This window comes from Artemia franciscana, chromosome 16 (genome assembly GCF_032884065.1).
Source record: "Artemia franciscana chromosome 16, ASM3288406v1, whole genome shotgun sequence".
In the NCBI taxonomy this organism is placed as follows: domain Eukaryota; kingdom Metazoa; phylum Arthropoda; class Branchiopoda; order Anostraca; family Artemiidae; genus Artemia; species Artemia franciscana.
The window spans coordinates 18,457,744-18,485,268 of record NC_088878.1 but is presented as its reverse complement, the minus strand read 5'-3'; the positions used below and the strand labels follow the sequence as shown (position 1 = coordinate 18,485,268).

At 36.0% G+C, this 27,525-nt stretch overlaps 1 long non-coding RNA gene across 1 annotated transcript; it reads left to right on the top strand.

Annotated features, from left to right (window-relative positions):
• LOC136037169 (uncharacterized) lies at window positions 1-27,488 on the top strand. Its single transcript, XR_010619876.1, has 5 exons — window positions 1-1,456; window positions 9,172-9,343; window positions 17,440-17,695; window positions 18,528-18,932; window positions 25,178-27,488. It is a non-coding gene; the product is annotated as an uncharacterized LOC136037169 (long non-coding RNA).
• The last annotated feature ends 37 nt before the right edge of the window (window positions 27,489-27,525 follow it).

Here is a 27,525-nt window from a genome sequence, read left to right as displayed (position 1 = left end):
TGACCCAATTGAGACCAAATGAGACATAACTTTCCATTATTTTTCCATCCTATGCATGCTTACCTTTTCAATTTCTTCAGCTCTTAAAAATCATATTTTAAACAATTTTACTATTGATATCTTTATATTTATATACCTTTATATTTTCTTTATATTAGTTCAAACAAATGTCTTTAAATAACAATATGTTGTGAGTTTTCAAGACCTGATCAAGAAAATTTTTAAATAAGGTCTAATAAGACAATGAAAAAGAACAATTAATAGAATAGCAAAAAAGGTAGTTTGAAGCAAGATTAACCTCAATCAAATCCGGATAAAATCAATTACAAAAATATACCACAGAGTTAGAAAGAAACAAAAAATACATTACCCAGAAGAAGTATAACCACTTAAAATGTCATAAAGGACTAACTAAAAATATGAGAGATGACAATAATTGAGGCTTAAAAATACATGAAGGAAAACTTGTTATTCCAAGATAAATTGAAGCTTGAAACTTGTGAAGTTACTTTATGTTAAGTAATTAACATTCCTGTTAATGAAGTAAGAGTTACAATAAAAGAAAATGCATGGTTTGTATTTCATGATATGTCAGATAGTGATTTCCAAGCACTCCATCAAATTGAAAAGTTTAAAAAAAAACATCAACTGGCTGAATAGTTGGCTTATAATTATGACCCGTTCCCACAACCCACAGGGTGTGCAATTGTTGACTTGGCTAAAGACACATCTAGTACTGATGAGAAAAAAAAATGGACAAAAAAGTTTAAAACAACAAATTTTTCAGTCTTTTTATTTCGTACTTTAAAGTGGTTGCTAATATATTATTGAAATACTGTTGCATTGAAAAATGTGGTGTTTATTTTTATTGGTAATAGAATAATAATTATTATTGGCAGATAAATCTTTTTACAATTACTTGTCTATTGCTTTATAAACTGAAGTTGTACAAAAAAAAAAAAAGCTGGTAATTTATATTATTGCTCCTATTGTAGCTTATCTAATTGGCAGGCAGCACTACTAGTTAACCCAAATAAAACTAATTGTCTGTTTCTTTGGTTCTAGATTTTAAAAGTCACAATAATTGCTTGTATTTTTAAGAATGAAGATAGAAAACCATAAAGGAGCCCAAAAAATGCAAATATAAAATTATAAAGAGCGCGTCCAAAAGCTCAAGTATGTAGTATTAACTTCGCATCCGTCTAGAATTCTTCGAAAAATTCTCAGTTCGCACTTGAATTTCATCTGTAATTATAGCAGGATTATGACGTCAGAAAACCCTATTAAAGGATTCTGCGAATTGCAGCTTTGATCTGAGGTTTTTCAGAAGAAACTCAGGAAAATAGTGGCGATTCATATCCAAAGCATAAGGAAGACCAAAACATAAGGAAGGAAGGAAGGAAGATACATATCCGTTTCCAGAGAGATTTCATATTCTATAGAAGAATACAAAAAGGTAAAAAAAAACTAAGAAAAGCAGACTCACTACAAATTCCAGAAATGTGTAATAAAAAAAACGCCCAATGTAAGTGGCAAAGAATATCTCAGTTTAAAAAAAAATTATTTGAGATCAGCAGCTTTTAAATGATTATCATTAAGGATATAGATCTTCACCTCTCTCAGTGACCATAGAGCTTTAATTTTATGATAACTACTAAATACAATGATCATTAACTTCTTGTTCTGTTATTCTTGAAGCAAAAAAATAAGCTGTTTTAAACAAAGAGAAAATATAAAATTTCTCATGCCCTGGTTCTCTCTGAGCAGAGTGATAGCTGATCAGCAGTTTTTTGATAGTTGTTTAATAAAGTGATTTTCTTTCAAATGAAATTGATTTACCCTAAATACGGTGATAATCCTGTCTTCAAGCAATCATCACATTAAAGCTGCGAACCCACTGTTAACATCACAGTGCAAATAAACTCAAATAGCAGTATAATTGACTAAGTATCAGTGCAGTATTAGCATTTTACCCATGGTCTAGCTCCTTTAGAATTATGTTTGAGTAACCTGATGTGAGCTACCTATTCTAATCAGGATTTGGCTCTAAACTAATTTCCCAGGGATCAAAAATTTGATAGCTTTTCCTTTAACTACATTGTGTATCAGACACAAATTTGTTTTTAAGCTTTTTGATCTAAAGAATTATTTTTAAACTTGGTCAACTATCAGAGACAGCACCTCACCTATTCTTGAAATTATACTAAACAAATCTGATAAATTCTAGTAGGATCTAATATTAGTGCGGAAAAAAAGGGTCGAAAAACACCATAATACTTCCGTATTGAGGAAAGCACCAAAATTGGCTGAGATGTACTTTCGAGTGTGCTCTTTAATTTGAATTTTTTCCTCGGCGAAAAAACGGAATTTTTCCTCGGAACGCCGCTAGGTGGCTTAAAATCCAAGATGGCGGACAAAAATACGAATTTGTCAAAATGAGAAGACATGGCCGTTCAAACAGGCTAGTATGGGGTAATCGAAGGCAAAGGTTCCGAATATGAGCTTAAAAATGACCTAAGTTGTACCGTAGTGCCGCTAGGTGCCTCAAATTCAAAATGGTGGACGAAAATACGAGTTTGTTAAAATGAGAAGACATGACCGCTCAAATAGGCTAGTCTGGGGTAATCGATGGCACTGGTATATGAATGTAAGAGTGGACTAAAATAATAATATCTGGAATTCCGTCTATTGCTCTGAATAATAATAATAAGCATTTTGATACTAAACTAACTAAAAAAATACAACCAGTTTGCATGAAAACCCCGATGTTCACAATAAGAAAACAACGCTCATTCGTCCAGACATGACATATCGCAAACGGCTTAGATTTGCCTCCATGTCGACAACTTTTGTTCAACCTGACATCTTCAGTGGTCAGTTTCATTGTTACTATAAATGACGTAGTTTTTGCCGTACTCCTTGGAGGGTAAGTGTTTTTCCATTTCTTATAAGCTAAATAGAAAAGGGAATTGGTGGTTGAAAAAGATGTATGCAAGACATTACTCAGGGATTCACGAAGCGTATTGTTGTTGCTTGTATCGGCAAATAGTTCCTCTTTATTAGTTTGACAGACAGCGCTATCTATTGTTACCGCGTGTTACTTCTTGCGAAGTTTGCCAGATGTCATGCCAGTTCAATGCTAGCTCTTCACGCTGAAGTTTTTTATGGTTTTAAAAAGTAGAGTTGTGACAAAGAGTCAAACTTTAGCGTAAAGAGTGAGGTGTTGAGGAGGGGACAACCACTTTAGTATACGGAATAATTTCTGTTCGTTTTAATGTCGCTTCTTACTTTCAGTTAAAAAAAATTGTTAATTTTTTTTTTATTCTTATTAAGAGCTTGTCAACGATTGGTGGTTGGAGTGGGATCTTAGGCGTCTATTCTTCTGTGAAAACAAACATTTCTCTTTTCAGACCATGAAGAGATTGACAATATTTGACCCTTCGGTCTCCAAAAGACCAAGAACAGACTGGACGTTGTGTTTTGTCTGCCAGACCTCGTCTGATGAGCAGCTACGTTCTCCTGAAAGCAATCCCATTAAGTTACGTGGTATCTTATGGTATAAGAGCATCAAGGATGCCCCACTCTGTTTCTTTTGAAAGGATAATCGACGGTACTGGTATTGCAAACACACTTCAAAGTAACCGTGCTGTTTACCACTCCGCTTGTGTTAACAAATTCGACAACAGGCAAGTAAGTCGAGAGCTAGAAAAACAGTCCGAAGCAATTTATGACAACAATGCTCTTGATAGTCGATGTCGCACTCCTCGAGGAAAGCATTGCAACGTCTTCACTACCTGTTTATTCTGTGATAAAGTAGATGACTGTGATCGACTGCACGACGTTGAAACCGACATTGGTGGTCTGATAAAAGAGAGGGCATTACTGCTTAACGATGACAAACTTCTAGTCAAATTGACGAATACTGACTTAGTAGCTACTGAAGCTAAATGTCACAAAATCTGCCACACAAAATCCTACAACCGCCTGCGAAAAACGAAGAAAGACAACTTCATTGCTAAGACAGATCAAAATAGTAAGCTTCACAGAGTTAGTGCCCAGTCAATAGCATTTGCCAGTGTGTTGGCTGTGATTGAAGATAGTCGCGACAACGATGAAGAAATAATCATGTTTAAGCTGTCAGATCTATCAGCTATCTACAATGCCCGTTTGAATTCCTTTGGTATAGAGGGTTCTGTGAATGTGTCTAAACTGAAGACAAGACTACTTCATAACATACCTGGACTGACATCAGTTAAGAGAGGAAGAAATGTATTTTTGTTCCCGCGGTTGTTGTCACCGCCGTGTTGGTTTTCAAGGTCGCGCGAATATTGAGAGACAAGATGTTTCAAAATTGTGCATTTACTGGATCTTTTGAAGACTCTAGTCAGCATAGTGCATGTCCAAGCACTCTTCTAGCTCTCATACATCTTCTAGTCGATGGCCCACCTCATCAAGGATCACAAGGTTCTGAAATCACTAGTCAAGCTGCAAAGACAATCACTCAACTGTTGGTGTACAATGCTGTGTCTAGAATGCGTCCAATCAATCGCGACACCGGTGAAGTGGTGAACGCAAGACAAAGGAAAAATCAGGAGACACCCACTGCCGTATACGTAGCTCTACTAATCCACGCACACACCCGACAGAAGAAGCTTATCGAAAAAGTTCATTCTCTTGGTTTCTGTATTTCCTACGATCGACTAATGGTTCTCTTGACTGACCTGGCTAACGCTAGCATTTAACGGTTTGAAGAGGATGGCGTTGTTGTACCAAGTACTCTAAACCTAAACACTTCTGCGGTTACTGATGGAGACAACGTGGACAAGAATTCCTCGTCTACAACTGCCAAATCTGATTTTCACGGAACAAGCATATCATTTATGCAACAGCTTGGAGGGGATGAGACAGCAATAAGAAGACCGAATGTATCTTTAGTGGGAAAACCTTCTTTGCCACTGATGAGAATGCCCCTATAGTACACTACTTTTGACCCAATATGAACTATCCAAAGTATCATCACTGCACCTAGAAAGAGTTTTGACCTGACCGAAAGCTTCGGCTCCGTCCCATTAGCACTAAATAAGGAGCAACAGTGGCTGGAATTAACCATGACTGCTTTTAACAAGGAAAGCGATGGAGTTCCGGACAACACTCGTTGGTCAGCCTACCACTCCTTGGAGCCGTATTCGAGACAAGTAGGAAAAGCTATTACTTCCTTACTTCCCCAGTTTCATTAGAAAGCCGACACTCCAGAAATGGTCTCGAAGGTCCTGGATGTAGCGGTTAAGGGTAAGAGTTTCGTCAATCCTTCGCAGACAGCCGTCGTCACTTTCGATCAACCACTCTATGCGTTAGCTAAAAAGCTACATGGGTTGCACTAAACACCCAACACTGAGGAAAAAGCAACCATAGTTTTGGGTGGTCTGCATACACAGGTTGCTTACCAAAGAACAATTGGTAACCTCCTCAAAGGTAGTGGATTGAGTCGACTGCAGTGCCAAAGCAGGGATAACCACTCCAGGAAGAGCAGAAGCAGCAATAGTTGCTCAGCACATGTCAAGAACCCAGCAGTTACACCAAGTGACACTAGCCTCACTTTACATTCTTCAGCAACAAGCATACAAGGATTACCTGCTTGTCTATTGTCCAGATCTAGAAGAACAATTGGATTTTGAAGGCTGGGTTTCAGCGATGAAAAGTCTGTTTCCGCAGTTTGAATTTTTTGGCACTTGTCATGGAACTCGAGAAACACCTGTTGTTGCTTGAAAAGTCATATGGCTCCGCCAATTTCAAACTCTACGTGGAAATATTACAGCTTTTAGCCCCATGGCTTTTCCTTTTCGACCATATGAATTAATCCCGTTGGCTCCCTGTTCACATATGCGATATGGTACTACTAGAAACAGAACATCCATCTGTTTTTGAAGAGTTCATGAAAGGCAAGTTCATGATATCAAAATTGGGAAGAACATTCTCAAATTTACCTCTGGACCAGGCACACGAGCAGCTAAACTGTGTTACTAAGGTCATGACGCTTTGTCATGAAGACATACGACGTAAAATAAGACTGCGACGACGTGAATGAATTTAGGAAAGAACCATTACTCCGAGAAAAGACCAAGAACACGCAGAGACTTCCTCCAGCTAGTGCTTCGCTTTTACAACATATTCTTAGAGCTGCACTACAGTCAGGTCATGTATGGAGTCGCAGCCTGGAATCAACACCCACCCTTCCCAGAATTTCTGACTTTGGCTGGGTCAGAGGCACCGATGGAAAGTGGCTTCCCAATTGGTCAGGTTCCCTTTCACCAGCGTCAAAAGTCTGTCGCGAGACAGTGCGTTGTGGTTGCAAAAAAGGGTGTGAAAGAAGGTGCCGCTGCAGGAAATTTGACCTAAACTGTAGCCCACTATACTGGTGCAAATCAAAGTGCTTTAATTGTTGAACATGTGATTATTCTTTTTACATGAAGATTCGATTAATCTCTTTGTGTTCCTGATAAAATTATAATATGCTTTAATCCGGCAGTTTAGCTTATGTTGATTAATTTACAATAAATAAAGAGATGAGGAGTTAACAAGTATTCAACTGATTTTGGTTTAGCAAATGTAAACAAAGGCCATAAATTAGACGCGTCTTGGTCTCATACTTAGGCAATTTGTACTGTACAGACTGTATTACTATTAGGTGAATGTCGGAATGGCAAGACGATATTTGAAACTGCAGCATTAATTACTCCACTCCAGCCTGTTATATCGGGATCATGAACCTCGCGCGATTCGGAAAACTGACATTTTCTTCCGGCATCTTTGATTTTAGACCCCAAGCGGATCAACAGTACAACTAAAGTATATTTATGTGAATATACGTGCGTTTTCAGAATCTGAAGTATCGATTATTCCTAATCCGCCCATTGAAGTCATTACTTCTTGTTTTAACAAAACTTGTATTTTTTTACCGCAATCTTGAATCTGAAGCGCCTAGCAACATTACGGCACTACTTAAGTTAGTTTTACGTTCATATTCGGAACTTCTGCCATCGATTACCCCATACTGGCATATTTGAGCGGTCATATCTTTTCATTTTGACAAACTCATATTTTCGACCGCCATCTTGGATTTGAGGTACCTAGCGGCACTACGGTACAACTTAGGTTATTTTTAAGCTCATATTCGGAACCTGTGAAATCGATTACCTCACACTAGCCTATTTGAACGGCCATGTCTTCTCATTTTGACAAACTCGTATATTCGTCCGCCATTTTGGATTTCAAGAAACCTAGCGGCGTTCTGAGGAAAAGTTTCGCTTGCGTAATCGAGCCATATTAAAGAGCATGCTCGAAAGTACATCTTGGCCAATTTTGGTGCTTTCCTCAAACACGGAAGTATTTTGGTGCTTTTCGCCCGCACTATATGGTGATATTTTGTTATGTACATTTATTCCATCTTTCATTTAAATCTGATACTCCTTTCACTAACTTCAGCAAATCAACAAAAAACTCTACTTTTTATGTTTAGAGCCCCCTCGTCTTTCCCTATTTGACCTACAGTCAATGAAAAAAACTTTAAAAGCCTTAGCCTTTTTTACCTAGGGTCATAGTCTCAGAACTTGATATGAGCCATAGTGATTGACATCAGTGTTCCAATTTTGATCCAGTTCCATTTGGCAGTTCACCTGCTGTTCTCAATCAAACAGATGGATGGACATAGAGATATTGCAATGTCTATAGTATCTTTAGCTAACACATTTGATCCCAGAAAAGATTTAACAAAATTGTATCATTATCACATCAAATTTAGCCTGTTGATGAACTTGGTATTTGACCTTGTGGTGTCCTTTTTCAAATAATATTTATATTTTTTCTGAATCTTCAGTCTTTTTTATTTTCGCTCTTTGAGGTGTTTATGATTTTACAGAATGTTATATTTGAGTGTGTGTGTTGGGATTAACAATGCTTATGACAACAAAGGTCCTTCCATTGGCGGCACCACAGAGTATTGAATCCCTGACCCTGAACTCCTGAGTCAACTGTCATATTTGACATATGTGAAAAAATGTAATTTTTTTGCTCCTAAAGGTGTGATTGAAAATAGTCAGAGCTTGGGGGTGTGAATCCCCTTATTTGTCCTGTTGGAAGGAGGCAGACTCAGATTTGAGGCTTTATTTAGCTTTATCCTACTTGTAATAGGTTCAAAAGTTGTACTTCTAAGTTTCAGTTATTCAGTTTTATGCAGTATAGATTAGAAGATGTCTTGCTCAAATTTTTTAATATCATTTAAAATATCAAGGAATTTGTCTTATTAGGGATTACCTAGGTTTGTAAACAAACAGTTCCTAGCAATTTGTCATCCAATAAATTGTATAAGCCTAATTTCTTGACTTGCACATTACAGCAATTTTAAAGTACAATACTAAAATTAAACAAATTTTCTTCTTAAGCGTTGCAACCCTTTTCCTTTACGATTTCAAAGCATCTCTGGTTGTTTTCAATTTGAAACAAAAGGATAATTATACTTACTGGTCTAAATTTCTGGGCTATCTCACTCCAATTTCCCAACTCAATGTGTTCCACCATCTTTGATGAGCAGCAGGCAGGAAAAGCAAAGTTACTAATTAAAGAGACCACGATGCCTTAAAGATTTACGATTTTTTGTTTTTTCTTATTGAAGAAAGCAATCAGAAAGTTGTTGCCTTGGATAATCAACTTTTAACAATTTGACACAAAACCAGTCACATTTCAATTATAGTCTAATATTATTGTTAGACAACAGATTTGATGTATGATAAAAAGCAAATCAAACTAAAAAAATGATATCCTGCAGATTTTAGTCTTTGTCGGAAGTAGCTCTAACCTCCCCTACTGTTAGAAAAAAAGTATACAATTTTAAATATTGGCCTTGAACAGTAAATGACATATCCTTGTCCCTAAAACCTTAGTCCCCACTACTGTACGTAATGTACAATTTACTGATGTATTCAAATGGAACTAGTTATAATCTTCTGATATTTCCCTGGCTCTGGGCAAACTTCTTGTCCTGCATGCAAAATGGTTTTTTAGTCTTTATTCTAAGTCAAGCGCATGCCACATGGGTTACAAAACCAATGTTCAGTAAACCTTTTTTGTTTAGTTTTCAAGTTGCTTTAACTGTTCCTAGCACAACCTTTTTTATAGGGAATGAAGAGCAGACTGAACGGTTTGTGCAGCAGCGAATTCAGTATGCACAAAAATTCAATGGCCAGACGAATTCTGCACAAATCTGGTACGGAAAGATCATGGCAGAGCTCGGGATTGAGGGTCTGAAATGGGAGCAACTGAAAACGAAGTAGAAGAACATGCTAAAAAGGTATATAGAGGAAGAGAAAAGATACAGCCTGCACCATTTATAGAGTAGGAGAAAAAAGAGAGAAGTCTTATTAGTAATATCAGAGTTGCTCTAAATTGCCTTGTAGAACCTTTATACCTTAATAGACATGCTATATGTAATGGAAGGCATGAGAATAGTAGAGATTCGTCTTCCAACAATGAAGATCAGGCCTTATGCCATCAGTATCTACCATGGAATAAGCACGCCAGCAAACAGTAAGAATAGCGTAAGGGTGAAGATTTGCGAGTCTAAGCTGAGTGGAATTCCACAATGCTCCCCAGGTGGAGCAAGAATCAAATATTATTTTCAACGCCGAGATGCTATGTATGCAAGAGAAAAGATTTATAGGAGAAGACCATGACTTCTGGGTTCAACCATAGAGCAGCCTTACAAGATCCTGTCGTTAGTCAAGAAACTAAAAACAAGTGATTTATTTACTTTCATGTTTAGGACAGAATCAATCTTGAAATAAAGCGCTGCTACTTATGATAAAATCCAAGACAATAATAACAAGTCTGGAGAATTGTAGTGTGATCCAATACGGTGGCATTTTGCTATGAGTAATTCTTACAATTTTCATTTAAATCCAGAATAAACTGGAAAACTCAGTAATTACTATTTTGCTGTAGGTCTTAACGTCAGAATTTAATATCAGTAATGTTGTCACTCATCTTTGTTTCAAATTTCATATAAATCTGGCACTCCATTCTCTAATTTAAAAATCAACGGAAATTAACTTTTTTCAATGCTTAAAGCCCCTTCCCTCTCACCATATTTGACCTGGTGTATTCATCTCAAAATTTGAAGTGTGTCGTCATGTCCAAATAGTTGCTCAAATTTTCACTCTGATCTATTACTACACAATTTAGAATAAATGAAGCCGAAAACTAAACTTTTCCAAACTTTTATGCTTACAAGCTTTTAGCTTAAAAGCCATTCGATGAATAAATAAATTTAAAACCCTCTCCCCCTCGCCCTATTTGACTTACACTCAAATCACAACTTACGCTTAAAATCCATCCTCCTCCCCCCTTTTTTTAGATGTGGTTTTATTTGAAAGCGGAAGTTAAATGTTTTGAACATTTGAACAATAATTCTGAGAATTGTTTAGTTTGGTATCTGAGCCCTTTTTTCAGTATAGGTACAAAGAAATACAAGATAACACAAGCAGTGGTCAAGGTACCGAAGACGATGAAATTGAAGAGATATCCTGGCCGCACTACGATGTCATCCACGATTTTATGCGGAAAAGTACTGTCATGAAACCTATAAATTTAATGTCATCAAGCCAGCCCGACATGCAGCCACCACCAAAATGGTGAAAGTTGAGGGTACTGCTGTTGACTTGAGGAGACCCATTAAAGAGAAACGGGTTGTTTCTCCTGAACAAGGCATGGAGCTTCTTGTTTATACCCCAAACATGAGTGGTAATGAGCCCAAACTGCTTGATCCTGAAGCGGGGCCGTGTACAAGCAGCAAAAATTCAGGTGGTAAAGCTCCTCCAAGTCCGCCGAGATATGCTAGTATGCCTTCTTCTAGCACATCATCCGAAGGTTTAAGGGAATCACCGGGTCCATCAGCCTCAAATAAGAACGCAAGGAAGAAGAACTTACCACGGAAAAAGACACCCACTTTTCAAGATCAATTATTAAGTGAATTCAGACAATCCAATAAAGTGTTTAAAACTGCATGTGAAGCCTACCAAACTAATTCTTCGGCCATGCATGGTCTTCTAGAAAGACTCATCCAAACATCTGAGAAGAAGGCAGACCAATAGTATCGACATTTTAGAATACCTCAAAACAGATTTACTTTTTTTATACCTGCTAGGCGAATCAATTTATAGTGTGTAGTGTTTTTTAATATATATACTTTGAATTACATTTTGCTTTAGTATAGCTATTCAAACAATGGCTAAAAATGGATAGATATCTTTACATTATTCAAATATTTAAATTATAGTTTTTATTTTCCGTAAAAACCTGACACGATAGGCAAAAGATAGTCATTTTGGCCTTGCTTGACCAGGTCCGCATCGAGTTCCTTCCCAAGAAGGGGCAAAATATTGCTACCAAAGCATATCTAAAGTAAGTCTAAATTTTAAAGCTTAAATTTTTCGAAATATCTGTTTCAATCGTTTCCGGGAATTATTTTGAAAAAATTTCTTCTCTGATTGATTGAAAATAGAGATAGCTTTTATTTTCATGTGCTTGTGACTTCGCTTATGGTTTGCCTCGAGAGCCTTTTCTGTCCGGCGGTTTTGACTAGTGGTCCTAACAAAATTGGGACACTCGGGCCTACTTAAATTGTCTAGTGGAGTTTTCGTTTTAGAGGTTTCGAGGTCAGAAGATTTAACAAGTTGGCAAGTGCAAAGTCGATGCCGAGGCCCCTCAAATCGAGTCCTTCGATTTGCTACTCAGCCTGAGAACTTTTCTGTTTCTAGAGTTTGATATCATGGTAATTTGTCAAAATTGTGATGAGTTAGAAGTTTCGTTTAATAATCATAAAAAAATTGAATTTTCAGCAGCAGACCACAACAGAAGCTATTGACACCGACTTTGCTCTGTCTTTTGACAACCCTTGAGTGGGGTCCGCTCTAGAACTTTCCTTCATAAATCGCGAACTTGAAGCATCCTTTAGTGCTCTCACGATTTCACCTGAAACAGATCTTAAAGAGCTTTGAGATTAGCAGTTCAGCTAGCAACTTTCAACATCTTACGACGACGCTTACGATCTTTAATATAGCGTAGCATAATCGAAGCAACAATCGATGTTCGAACGAGCGTAAGCAAACAGCTACTCTTCCTGTCAGCAGACTTGGTTTCTATATTAGTCAGAGCAAACTAGCACTAGGGAGTAATGACAAACCTCAAAGAAAACTGATACACAGTCGAAAAGTCACGACACTAGCACAACAGTGACAAAAGACTGGCCAGCTCGCCTTGGAGCTCGAAGAAAACCTAAGGCGTCCTATTGACAAACACCGAAAAAATCTCCCCTGTCTCCTCGATGTGCACACCACATCTTAGCCGTGCTATAATTTTCTAAACCCGCATTTGCCCAATTCCTGAGACTCGGATTCAAATTTACATGTTATCAAAAAGCTGGGAAAAATGCTCATCGGACCATCTTCAAGTTTGGAAAACATAAATGGGGTCGACCTGCTTTTTAATGTCACTTAAGAAAGGATCATCAACCTCTAAAAACATGAAATTAAAATGGATAAAAAACAAATTTCAACAAAAATGTATATACAATTCATGAAAAGAGTATTCAGTAAATTCAAGCTCCAAAGAATAAAGCAATGCAAATAGAATTTGTTGTTCTTTAATAAAATTTTATATAGAGAGATCCCCAAAAAATAGAAAACAGAGGCTCAGAAGCCATGTGTGGCTCTTTAGTCTTTTAAGTGTGTCTCTGGCACAAACACCCACGGAAGGAATAATAATATTTCCTTTAGAAAAAGAATTTGAAGTAAAAAAGAAGTTAAAAAGAAGTTGAACTTAAGAAGTTAAACGATTTTAAGAATAAAATCAGATAATTAGAAAAGAATTAAGAGTTACCATTGTCTTCCAAAACTATCAAACATTTCGTGGTAACGAACTATAGTAAGGAGCGACCCGGCTCAATAGTAACCGAAACTCTAAAAATGGAATTTTGATACCAATAGTTACATCAAAAGAATCGCATTTTATGCTGATTTTAATTATAAAAGTTTCATCAAGATTAGTCTTACCCATGAAAAGTTACAAGCCTGAGAAAATTGGCCTCATTTCAGAAAATAGGGAGAAACAACCCCTAAATGTCATACGATCTTAATGAAAATCACACCATTAGATTCAACGTATCAGAGAAACTTATTGTAGAAGTTTCAAGCCCCTCTCTACAAAAATGTGGGATTTCGCATTTTTTGCCAGAAGACAAATCACGGATGCGTGTTTATTTGTTTTTTTTTTTTTCCAGTGGTGATCGTATCGACTCAGTGGTCCTAGAATGTCACGAAAGGGTTCATTTTAACGGAAATTCAAAGTTCTAGTGCCCTTTATAAGTGACCAAAAATTGGAGGGCACCTAGGCCCCCTCCCAGGCTCATTTTTTCCTCAAAGTCACCGGATCAAAATTCTGAGATAGCTATTTTATTCATCATAGTTGAAAACCTAATAACTATGGTTTTGGGGACGACTTACTCCCCCGCAGTCCCTGAGGGAGGGGCTGCAAGTTACAAACTTTGACTTGTGTTTACATATAGTAATGGTTACTGGGAAGTGTACAGACGTTTTCAGGGATTTTTTTTTTTGGGGGGGGGGGGGTTACATGGGAGGATCTTTCCATGGGGGAAGACTTTCAATGGAGGGGGCGCAGGATTTTCTAGCATTATTTAAAAAAACAATAAAAAAAGAAATATGAAAACTTTTTTCTACTGAAAGTGAGAAGCAGCATTAAAACTTAAAACGAACAGAAATTATTACGCTTATGAGGGGTTTACTTCCTCGTTATACCTCGCTCTTTACGCTAAAGTATTTTTAATAATATCAACTATTTATTCTACACCCTTTGCGATTCAGGGGTCATTCTTAAAAAATTGGGACAAAATTTAAGCTTTAATGCAAAGAGCGAAGGTGTCGACGAGGGGTGAGCCCCCTCATATACGCAATAAAAACATACGAATATAGAAGTTCGCTACGTAATTTAATTCGTAGGTTACGTATATTTTTACTTATGAAAACGTTCGTAAAAAATTATAAGTTATAGTTGCCTTTTTAAGTAATCAAAAATGGGAGGGCAACTAGGCCCCCTCCCTCGCTCCTTTTTTCTCAAAATCTTACGATTAAAACTATGATACTACTAATTTTTCAGTTAAGTATCCTACAATATTATTTGAATTTTTGTTGGTTAAAAAAAAATGTTTAAAAAAGGAAGTGAAAAAAATTAAGTTTAATTCAATTTAATTAGTTTGAAGACAAATTTCACATCAAATTGAGATTGTACAATTAGCCATGTAACCTGCGGAAAAGTATCGATACAATCAGAATATATTTTAGAGGTTTCAGTAATGATAATCTTCTCTCCGAATTTATAGGCAAAATAAAATTGAATTCAAAACTTAATTATGGACAGATAGAAAGTATGATTACCTTCATATAGCTTATCTCTCTGTAAGAGAACTGTAAATAGTATACGAACGTAAAATTTTGGAAAATTTAGTAGCAACAAAAAGGATCTCATCCCCATGAAAAAAAAGAATAAACTCAATTTGAAATAGGGTTTTGAAAGGTGCACATTACCTATCCCTAAAGATTTGAGCACAGAAGTACTGCCCAACTGAACCAGGATAGGTAAATATTGATTTATGTAACTGTTCAATTGAAACAGGGAAGGTAAAAAGTAAGAACCATGATTATAACTCAGTTATGAAGGCTTAGAATGAGCAGGAATTACCCCAAATAGAAGGGCTAATATCCCTAATCCTTCTAAATACCAAAAAATAAAAGCGCCCATGCAATGTTTTCTCGTTCAGTGATTCCCCACGCTTGTCTTTGAGCTGCCTGCTGAGTTGTCAGAACCTTATTTTTTTCAGCTCTTCTAGCTGGTTTTCAACTTTTCACAAATTTTGTGCAGTAGACATGCAGCTGTAATGATATACGTTATGAATGATACGTCTTCGTCTCAAAAATGCAGTTTTCTAAATTTACTTTTGATCAGAAAAATGTGTGCACCACCACAAATCGGGTTTTCGAATGCTTCTTGTTTTGGTTGGGTAGTTCTGGAGGTCACCCTGCACAGGCTCTTTAAAGGGAGTAAGTATCAAGTCTGCCATGGGATATATAGACTTTCCTATCAAGCGAAATTTATCCAAAACAAACGCCTGGCTTCTATTGTGTTCAGCTCTTTCAAAAATGTTTGATTTGCAGAAGACATTAGCATCAAAAGCAGATCCAGAATATCCCAGAAAAATGTCAATGAATCTCTTGTTGCTGACTCTAATACCCTGCAGTCTCATTGCATAACCACATATTTGTAAGCTCATTTCAAAAATGAATACACAAAAGCATGTTAATATGATCAAAAGCGCCTTTTGTATGCTCTTTTTAAATATTAATTTAAAATAAAAATCCTAAGAAGAAGTTTTTCAAGGAAAAGTAAAGGTCATTTTAAACTTAAGATCAGCAGATGCAAATACCTGTTAAAATTCAAAATCAGAACGGCCAGAAATTACTATGAATGAATATAAGAAACCCAAAACGAAAAGAAATTGAATAAACAATCATAGCAATAAGACAACAAACAATAATACAAATGAATAAATAAATTTTAACAGTGAAAAGAAAGTATAAAAATTATCAGCGATTTTCCTGTGCACCGCGTGTAATCAAAAGGATTGTATGCCTGACTAAATGAACCGATGCTACAATTTTTGGTAAGACAGTTTAAAAAAAGAAAATATTTATTTTCTGGTATATTCACCCTGAAAAATACTGTAACTCTGTATAAGGAGCAACTAAGGCCAATAGTACCCAAAACTGTAAAACAAGGAATCTAATGATAATTGATACATCAGACGGTTTGTTATGATTCCATACCTTTTTATGCGGATTTACAATTATTTGTAAACTAGATGTCCGGGGCTAAATTACAGTGTATTATTCTATATTGAACAAGACAGAATATCCTGACAATGTAGAAAGGGCCTTTAATTTTTTTTCTAACATCACCACAGTAAGCACATACCTTGCACTAATTGGTTTAGAAGTTTGACTTAACTTATATGTTAGGAACTGTGTTACGAGAATAATTTATGGCAAACTATGTCTAGTTTTTTAAAAGAACGATAAAAATATGCTGAGCTGTGACATCTCCAAAAAGAAAGTTTACGGAAGAACAAAAGAGCACCAAATCAAAAAGTGGCGATCCAAGAAAAGATGGGAAAGAAATGTGGATACTGTTAAAACATATAGCATCTATGGGAAAGTACCCACAACAACGGACTATGGCCATAAGCCGTACGTCTACTGAAATTGGTACGCCCTCTTTTGAGAATGACAGCAAAGACAGTAGTGGCGTCAACATTATAACAAAGGATAATCTTGATATATATAACCCTGAGAACATGGTGACGCTCAGTGACACAGCTGAGGGTGAAAGTGATCCATTTTTAGATATTGATAAAGTTATAGACTCCTCCAGCCAAAAACAACTTCCCAAAAACCAGGGTGGCAGAACAAATTGACAACCCAAAGATATATTTAAAAAAGAAAGCAGGTGAATCAAGCAGTGAAATATCTGAAAAAAGAAGAAACTTGATATTGCATCTTCTGCTACTGACAAGCTAGCAGTTCATTGAGCGAAAATTGCAGTAATACCAATCCACCCAAAGATCGGGCAACTTTATTTGGTGAATTTGTTTCTGCAAAGCTGCGAGGTCTAACTATAAGACAGCATGTTGAGGTAAAGAAGAAAAAATTGAAGACCTTTTTTATCATTTTGAAATAAAACATTTACCAATTGAGTGACTTGGCATTTTTATTTTATATTTTTACTTTACTATCATTTTACCATCATTTGCTGAAGGTAAAATATATGCTGTTAAAACTATTAACAGCTGGTTATAGAAGTTGTTAAAACATGTAGCATTTATGAGAAAGTACCAGCAAGAACAGATTCAGGCCCAGAAACGTATGTCTATTGAGATTGGCACGCCCTCTTTCGAGGATGACAGCATATACAATGCTGCCATCAGAGTCATATCAGAGGTTAATTTTGATATAAATAACTCTGAGAACATGATGACACTGAGTTTAATACTTGAGTATGAAAGTGATCTATTTTTAGATATTGATGAAGTGATACACTCCTCCAGCCAAAAACAATTTCCTAAAGATCAGTGCGGCATAAAAAACTGACAGCCCATGGATAGATTTAAGAAAAAGGAAAGCAAGTGAATCAAGCAGTGACTTTTGATCAAAAAAGAAGGAACTTGATAGTGCAACTATTGGCGTCACTATTGGGGGGTGCCCCCCAATAGTGACGCCCCTGACTGTTTGAGTAACCCTGTATCTGACGTCTTTGTCCTTTCAGGTGATGAATACTATGTTTTTTTCCGAAGACCAAGTGTGAGAGACTTTTCAGCAACTTCCGGAAGATCTTCGCGCCATTGCTGAAGCGCAAGAAAGTTTGGACATGATTCCCAGCATCGACAGCGAGCCATCCATTGACACGCCAGCGTCAGCGTGACAAGCCAGCGTCAGCCAGTCGAAGCAAGTGAATCAAGCAGTGACTTTTGATCAAAAAAGAAGGAACTTGATAGTGCAACTTCTGCACTATACTCTATTTCGTAATCTTACAGCTTATCATATACTTTGTACTTGCTATTCCTAGAATCAGGTATTATGTAAAGGACCCTGATAAAAAGATGGAATCAGTTGGAAAGGCGATCTTGCTCAAAATCCTAATCCTAGAATTCGTCTTATCTTTTATTTGTTAGAATTAGATGTATCGCATTTTTGCGCTTATTAATCTATGCTGCTAAATTAAGAGTTATAATTATAAAATAGCCTGATACATCGAACATAATTACAGAATAATCAATAGGTGAAGCAATCCTTTCAGTTTTAAGTTTGACAGAGGAGTGGATTGTTATGGTCTTTGTTATTTGTAAGATTTCGTCTTTTTTTGGGCTAAAAAATATATTATTTTACTTTGATTGATTTTCCTTTTTGAAAGGTCACTGAATTTGTATATACAGTGCTTTTAGGTTGGAGATAGCCTCTGGTTGACGAATAAGCGTTCAAAGTTGTAAAATTCGGTATATTTTGATGGGTATTTCTAGGTTCTTTTTAGAAGACCAGCTCCAATTTTTGAGAAGGAAACGCTATTAAAAATACTATAGAAAAATATCAACTCTTTTTCAAAGGAACTAGAGAACCTTAGTGGAGAACTAGGAGTGTCCTGCAGCATACTTTTGAATTCTGCAAAAAAGACCATTGAAAGAGAGTCCTTGGATTTTGGCGTCAAAGAAGTGAGACCTTTTAATGACCGAAAATGGGGTCAAATAAACCCTTCGTCATATCAATAATTAGCTTCTCAAGTCCTTTGGGGGGTGCCCCCCAATAGTGACGCCCCTGACTGTTTGAGTAACCCTGTATCTGACTCCTTTGTCCTTTCAGGTGATGAATACTATGGTTTTTCCGAAGACCAAGTGCGAGAGACTTTTCAGCAACTTATAGAAGATCTTCGCGCCATTGCTGAAGCGCAAGAAAGTTTGAGCATGATTCCCAGCATCGACAGCGAGCCATTCATTGACACGCCAGCGTCAGCCAGTGACAAGCCAGCGTCAACCAGTAACAAGCCAGCGTCAGCCAGTCGAAGCAAGTGAATCAAGCAGTGACTTTTGATCAAAAAAGAAGGAACTTGATAGTGCAACTTCTGCTATTGACCTACTAGTAGTTCTACATTAAAACTTCCTGAGCGAGTCTTGCAGTAATACAAGTGCACCCAAAGATCAGGAAACCTTAGTTGGTGAACTTTTTTCTGCAAAGCAACGGTGAAAGGATAACCGTTACTGTGAAAAGGTCATCATATTTTAGTTTTGTGTTTTGTTTTAAGGCTAATCATCTTAATTTGTGTCAAATGCTAGTTTTCCTATGATAGAAAATGATGAATAATTTCTGCGATTTAAGCGATTTTAAGCTGATTTTTTTTATGACTCGAGTTAAAAAGGAAAAAATTTGGGTTTCACTTTTTCTGTATATGCTTTGCATATAGTGGAAAAAAAGAAATCAAGTTATTTTAGTTTGTTGAATAAAAATTTAGTGGATGGAAAATGACAGTAGATTTTTTTTAGTTCATTCTGCCAGTTTCAAAAAAATTGTTAGTTGCAACATTGTTTTATTTCTATTTTTAATGGCACAAAAAATTATTTTTATTTTAATTTTTAATATTTTTCTTGCTAGAAGGTATGAAAATGGCTACAGAGGGTAGAATTATGGATTATGTGTAGATTTTATAATCTACAACCATTACAGCAAATGTCTGATGTCTATCACTTATAGTTTGAAAGCAAAATCAGAAAAAATACAATTTCAACATTTACTTGCTTTTTACTTTAATTTACCCCTGTTTCCGGTGTTGCTGGATGTGGATTTGTTGTTTCAGACAGGGGAAACCTTTTATAAAAGGTTGATAATATAAAAAAAATTATTGAAAAAATCAAGTATACAAATATTTCTAAGGGGAGGGGTTTAAAACTGTGCCACCCACACGTGTGCATGTCTGAAAAGACATAAATCAACTAAACTTCAAGGTAAGTAAAAAATAAGTGTCATATTTTACCTCTGATGATCTTTACCTTGTACCTCGTAAGCTGTGTAAGGTCGCCCTTCCAATATGGTAATAATTACCTATATTTCCTTTATGTGTGTAAGTTTCACAAATAATTGGTTTATCAACAAGTGTTTTTTTTAATGGTTCATGAATGGTTTATCAATAAGTGTTTTTTTTTTTCAATGGATCTTTTCATTTTATTTTAGGAAGATGCAGCTTAAAGAACAAGAGAAAGATAATTTGTCAAATGGATCTAAAATTTCAGAAGAATTTTCAGCAAATCCTCTTATAGATGAAGCAAACAAATTGGGAAATGGTAGTGGTTCTTATGGTATTGATTGCCCCTTGCCCCGATACCAATACCGGTATAGACTTATCTGGAAATCCAGATGGAAATTGTATTGTGAATCTAAAGTATTTCCTTACTGAAGTAATTTCAGCATTCACACACAAAATCAGTAGCGAACTATCATATGGAAAATTGATTATAAAGCAATTAGAAAAGAAAGGCCTGTATACTGAACTGAAAGTTAAGTGTAATAAGTGTAACTGGGAAAAGAGGATTTAAGGGGAACCAGAATGTCCAGTAACAAGCGTAAAAGAATATCTTCCAAGTTTTACGGACCAGACACAGGCTGCTTCCTAGTCTTAAATCAAGTCTTAAAGCTTGCTCGAATTTCCAGGCTGTTTGGGGAGTCGTGGGCAGTGGAAGAGGGTATTCTACACTGTTTGAATTTTTCGGGGTGCTTGGAGTGAAACCAATAATAAAAATAGTTTATTCCCGTATTGAAAGGCAGCTTTGTAATGCTTGGTTGAATAGTTTATTGAAAATTTAGCTAGAAAATATTCGAGAGGCCTTACAGTCAGCCATTCATGATGACAGGTGTAGAGAGGACTCATACCGGGCAAAAGTAAGGATACTTATGCCACGCTTGGCACAGATCATTCACTCTTAGTACTGTTCTCACAGTTCCACTATGGCACACATCTGCCATGCTTGAGGCTAGCCACCTGATATATATGATTTCTGAGAGTGAAAAGCCTCTCAAAGATTCCACCTTTTTCTTTGGGTAGTTTACTTTTTCATGTGCTACTGTTTGTTTTCGTTGTTGTATTTTAACGGGGTCAGATACAATGGACGAGGGTTTTTAAATTCCTTCAGTAAAGTCCCGAACTTTTAGCTGTTCTTGCTTTTCTTGTATTTCAATACAAATACTCTTTTTTATGTGCTTTAACCTGTATGCCCCTGAGAGGCTATATTTTTTCGAAAATTCGTTCATTAGTACGGGTTTGCATTGAGTTATTCGTTTTACAAACTTTTCCTCTTGGTTATCTTCCTAATAAATTAGTCTCATGATCTCATATATTTCTAGCTCCTGGATTTTATTTATTAGCCATTCTTTATGCTTATATGGGATACGATAGGGCTGTTTTCCCACTGGTAATTCCGTAGTTTGGATTGCATTTTCGTAAAATCGGATAAGTCCTAGGTTGTCTTCAGATGTCGAAAAAACATCTTCAAATTCCCACAGTAGTTTACATAATTTTTGTTTCAATGGAATGTCAGTTATGTGGATTAGATCAAACTTCAAGAAATTGACTTCTTGATAGGGGGTATTCCTTATAAATTTGGGTATTTATATTGTTTACTAAGTCTTTCTCCGACTTTTTCCAATTATTTATATCAGTTTCCGATACTTCTTGTATTTCCACTAAACATGCCCCTTTGCTTAGGGTAATCAGGTCATTTGCGTGAGTTTTGGTTATCTAAATATAACCTTCACCCTTCCCGTAATTTATAATTTGTTCTTCACATGTTAGATTTTTTGGGATATCTTCCAACGATAAGGCCACCCAAATTTCGTTTTTATCGTTAGTTGGTTCTAGCATTTGCGATATTTGAACTCTGAGTTCTTTATTTAACAATAAAATTCATAAACAAAAATTACTTCAAGACAATCTCCCCCATAAGCTTCATGGCCGGGAAAGAAGAGGGGAGAAAAAAATACCAACACAATGAAAAAATATAAACAAAATCCAAAAACAAAAACTGAGTCACCCACCTTAATAATCCCCAAAAATGACAAGCTAGGCAGGGGGTAGCACATGATTTCGCCAACTCAATTAAATATCCAACTCAATTCAGAGACATCAACTCCAAGGGAAACCGGAATATAAAAAAAAGAAACAAACAAACAATTTTATTTACTAGCTAGAAAATCTCTAACATTTTTTGAACATACCAAACGAGTGGCCGCTTCGTACGAACTCTGGGAGCGTGTTCCAGATCCTGTTGCAAGCTGTCAGAGGGTTGAAGTCTGACTTCACTGACGGAGTTTGAAGAACCAGTAAATTGTTGGAAGTGCGGAGATGATAAGTCGATTGATCAGAAACAAAAGATTTATTATTACATAGGACAGCAGGAAGATGGCCGTGCAACTTTAAAAAAATGAAAGAAGAACAAGCTTAGGATGTTGTATTAAAACTGCGTTCTCTACAACAGAGTGTGGCTCTTATGAATATGTAAGAATACCTTTCGGACTAAAAACCAGTTCAAGTGCATTAATAGAACCTTACTTCACTTGTTAAGAGGTCTAGATAACATAATTCATTTTGTTGACGACGTAATTTGTATTGATAAGAATTCAGAAGACCATTTAGTAACCTCAATCAAAGTATTTGAAAAATTCAGAGAAGGAAATTTAAAATGTACTCCAGAAAAGGAAAATCTGCTTCAAACAAAGATGAAATTTTTAGGAGTGGTTGTGACACAAGGACAAATTTCCCCAGACCCTGAAAAAATAAAATCAGTTAAAATTCTCAAACCCCATCAAACTATTAAACAATTAAGAGGAATTCTAGGATTAATGAGGTATTTTAGAAAATTCATAAGGAATTACGCACAGGTAGCAAAACCCCTAACTGACATTACCCAAGGAAATCCACAAAAAATTACTTGGTCAAAAAAAGCTTTCTCCCCAGTTATACGTGATAACCCCTTTTACATACTATTCGGACGGGATTTTCGAATCCCCTACGATGAGATTATACAGTCACAACAGTACTATAGTGATTCCGTAGATTACATCCCAAATATTAAGGGAGAACTGAACTTTCACGTAGGAGATTGTGTTTACTTAAAAAATTAAACAAAAGCCGACGGCAAAAAGCTCTCTTATCAATACTCTGGACCATACAGAATAGAAAAAGTATGACAACAACATTACATTTAAACTCCTAAGCCCTAAATCGGGAAAAACCTATAAGACACATATTAGTCGCATAAAAACGGCAAAATTCACAGAAGCATGGACCCCATGTCCTATGACATCGGAATACTCTGATGATGAAAATTGATCACCGCATTCAAGACTAAGAGAACTTAAACCTTTTAATTTTAAACAAGGATATTTTAGGAATAGTAGTGATGAGGAAGAATTCCACGCATTTCTAATGATGGCAAATATGATTCCTCCCAAAGATAGAACCCCCATGAAGCGAAAACGCAAAAAGAGAGTGATTCATCTTCAAGCGAAAATTCAGAAGAACTAAACTATACGATTTCCCAAAAACCCCAATTTTTTCCGATAGAATCTCAACTCCTTACCCCCCAAAACGATTCCCAGACGATATGGTATTTCCTATGACAACCATAGATAGACCCGTAACATTATATGATGAATTAGATAAAGCTATAGATACTCCCGGTGACCAAAGTTCACAACAAGTCAATCAGCCCCAAAGGAAAACTGCGAGAGGCCATTGACTGAAGAGATTACACAATTAAGACCTTACCTTAGACCTTAGATCCTCCAGAGCCATCGGTGGCGCATAGGGCGTCAACAAAGCCTCTCCATTCGTCTCGCACTGGTGCTGCAGCGATGACGTCTTCCCATCCAGGTATTAGTGAGGTGCCGGCCGTCCTCAAATCTCCGTCATGTGTTCGTCTCAATGTATTTTTGGGGCGACCTCTTTTTCTCCTACCGTCTGGCTTCCATTCATAGGTTGTTCGAGGAAGGCGGCTCTCTTCCATACGAAGAACATGTCCCAGGTATGTCCACCGCCTTCTTTTCAGCAACTCAATGACTGGAGGTTGACCTGTTTTTCTGCGTATTTCAGCATTTGTAATTTTTTGTTGCCAACTTGTATTCAACATTCTTCTGAGGCTCATATTTTCCAATGCAAGGATCCTTTTTTTCAAGCTGGGTGTTTGTTTTCCAACATTCATTTGCGTAAAGGAGAATTGAGAGTACATTGCTGTTGAAGAGTCGAAGCTTCAGTCGCATTGAATATTTATTACTTCTCCAAATAGGCTTCAATCTATTGAAGGCACCTATAGCTTGTCCAATTCCACGTTTAATCTCGGTCGAGATCTCTCCATCACAATAAATCCAGCTACCCAGGTGCTTGAACTCCTGGACTTGTTCTAGATCTTTGTTTTTGCAATGGAGAACAAGTGGCGAGGTTGTGATGGCCATGCTCTTCGATTTGTCAATGTTTATCTTTAGTCCGACATTCTCTGCATTCTCGGTAATAGGGTCAAGCAGCTGCTGCAACCGTTTTTTAGACTCTTCGAGAAGGACAACGTCGTCTGCGAAGTCCAGATCAAACAGTTGCTTGTTGCTTACTTTTACCCCGTAGCCCGATGCGAAGCTCAGGGCATAATCCATTATAATTACAAAAAGCATGGGGGAAAGTACACATCCTTGACGAACACCAGACATGATCTCGAAAAATCTGGTTGTACCGTTTTCGGTCTTTACGCAACATTCTGATTCTTCATAAAGCGCTATAATCACATCTACTATTTTCTCGGGAATTCCGTAGTATTTCAAAACTCTCCACAAGCAATCTCTGTCAACTGAGTCAAATGCCTTTTCAAAGTCAATGAATAGGAGGTAGAGCTTCTTGTTCCGTTCTTTTGATTCTTCGACAAGCATTCTCAGTACAAATATTAGATCAGAACAGGATCTCCCAGTTCTGAAACCATGCTGCTCTTCTCGTAGAGTTGCGTCTAGTGCTTTCCGCAGACGCTGCAAAATGACGGAGGCTAATAGTTTGGATGAGACAGGGAGAAGATTGATGCCTCTCCAGTTATGGCAGTTCATCAAGTTTCCCTTTTTGAAGAGTTTGACTATAATACCTCTGCTCCAATCTCTAAAAACCTAGTGAAGGTCCTAAAAGGACCTTCACTAAGGTCCATATTTTGGTGAAGAGAGAAAAATTAAAAGGTCAAAATTTCATAAGAAACAATATGAAAAATTCGACTTGATATCGCTGGCAAAACCAGAGAAAAAGGATCCTCAAACAAAAGAGGAAAAAGTTACAGCTTAATCAGGCCGAATAGTCAAAAAACCTTATAAATTAGAATATTAATGAACAAATCATTTACCTCTATCTAATAAAAACCCCATTTCAAGAAAACTCTTTAAATTAATTTACCCGCCTAAAAACAATCCCGTAATAAAAAATAACTAAAGTGTTTGAATTTCAGGACCAAACCAAAATAGCCGATTCAAGTTAACGGAGCTAACCAACACTAAGTAAGTTTCATTAGAATTAGTAGCATACTATAAGTAGATTTTGATATCATATCACTAACAAAAAAAAATATAATTCAAAATAACCTCTCATAACAGGCTAACACATTCCTTGATAAACAAAAAAAAGGCTTATTAATACTGCATTTAATGTACAATTGATTGGCATATTGGAACCTCAACCACAAAAAATTACCCTAATCAGTAGAACCACAACGTATTAGTGGTAAGAAAAAAAGAAATTCAAGTGTGGGTTCGAAGTCGGACATTTTGAATCTCAGAAAAAAGAAAGAATAAGGAATATATGAATACCATGGAGTCACGGGGTATGAAAATACCCCGTAAGAATATCAAGGGGATCCATTTAGAGGACAATACTCCCGCAGGAGGACAATGCCAGTTCCACCACCAAGAAGGCATTAGAGACTGCAGTTGCAATATTTATCAGTGTCGAGTCAAATTGAAAATTGAAAATGGATGTGTACAAAGTTGTTGCTTAAGGCCGATATATTAATATAATAACAATAAAGAATTTTAAGACACATACAAACCGCGTTTATTTCAAACTGCGTTTGAAATAAACGAATATATAATTACAGATAATTACAAAGATAATTACAGATAATGTAAGTAGATCTCACATTATCTTTTGACGTTAATGTATATATTTCCTTCCACCGGAAACAGAGACTTTTTTGAATTAAATCATTATTTAAGTTAAGACTATCTTACACCTTATATTAGTATTGCACATTTGGATAAAACGAATATCTACGTTATGAATACCTATTATCAATTGCATAAATTATATTATTAGTTTCAATGAATTGATTGTTTTCTGGAAACCACTTTTAAAACAATAAAAACTAATAAGAAACAACAACAAAAGTTTCGTGTTACAGAAGAAAAGAACAGTGTCCCCAAAATCAACAATTTTGTTCATATCCATTTTCAATTTGAGTCAGAGACTCTCTGACAACTATGTTGCGTATGACGCATAAGTTGTGTTTCTATTCGACACAATTATACATCAGAAATATATAACTTTAGGCAAAAAACATTATATGTAAAATTAAGATCTCTAAACCATCCTTATTAGTACTGGTTCAGCCATCAGAACTGGGAGGATATAGCAATACAGGAAAATTAAGAGGTCGTTTCCTATATATTATATTATCCTGTCCCTAAGGTAAAAGAGAAGAAATATATTGCCAATGCAGATTGGTTAAAAGATATGACACATATATTGTGTTTCTATTCGACACTATTATGCATCGAAAATATAAATTTTTGGCACATAATATTAAGCGTAAAACAAGACCTCTAATATTTAACGAGTATTTAAACATTTTGTTTTTAGAACAGTACTCTTGTATTGACAGCCGTGATATGTAATTAATGACGAAATGTGTTAGATATTACTCATTACTGAATGCTACATACATTATTGTTAGAATAATGTTACGTATTATTATGTGTAATTTTACTTATTAAGAATGTGATCCTGCCAAGAAATTTTTATTATAGGAACTGGCATACCATGACAATGACTGACGCCGCATTATGGTAAAAAATCAAGAAAAGAGTAAATCAATTGCTATGATTTATCAACCACCGAAGAATGCCAGAAAAACCACACATCTGATGTTTTATCTAACAGCTATCAACGAAGACAGAACACATCAATAATATCAGTCATACGAACTAATGCTGAGTTAAACCTTAAGAAGTAGATTGAAGAAACAAGACACCTACCACTCTAATGTACACCACCAGTAAGAACTATGAACATCGACAGATTATCTGCAATTCAAACTATAAAGAAACGCAATATTGTCAGATGAACAATCATGAAGATTGAAAAGAACAACGTAAGAACAAACGATATACCTCGTGAATCGACATACCAAGTAAAGTTTTTATAACTATCTAAGTCAAACGACTCTTAAGACAATTTAACAAATGTTTAAAAAACGTTACGAACTTTAGCAACTTGTCAAGATTTTAGACAGTAAAAGTATGACGAGGTGAAAAGTTGAAACTTTCATTAGTTTGAATGAACAATAATTAAACCAAATGATACAGTGATAGGGCATAGACATGAAAAATTATAGCATACGTGTGAAAGAAAAATGAAAAGATATGACAAACTCATTAATAAACATTGAAAAGTGCCAACAGTGATTAATGAAACAAAGTCAAATACAGAATGTTTTAAAACCGATCAGTGTTTGGCAATTATATATATATATATATATATATATATATATATATATATATATATATATATATATATATATAT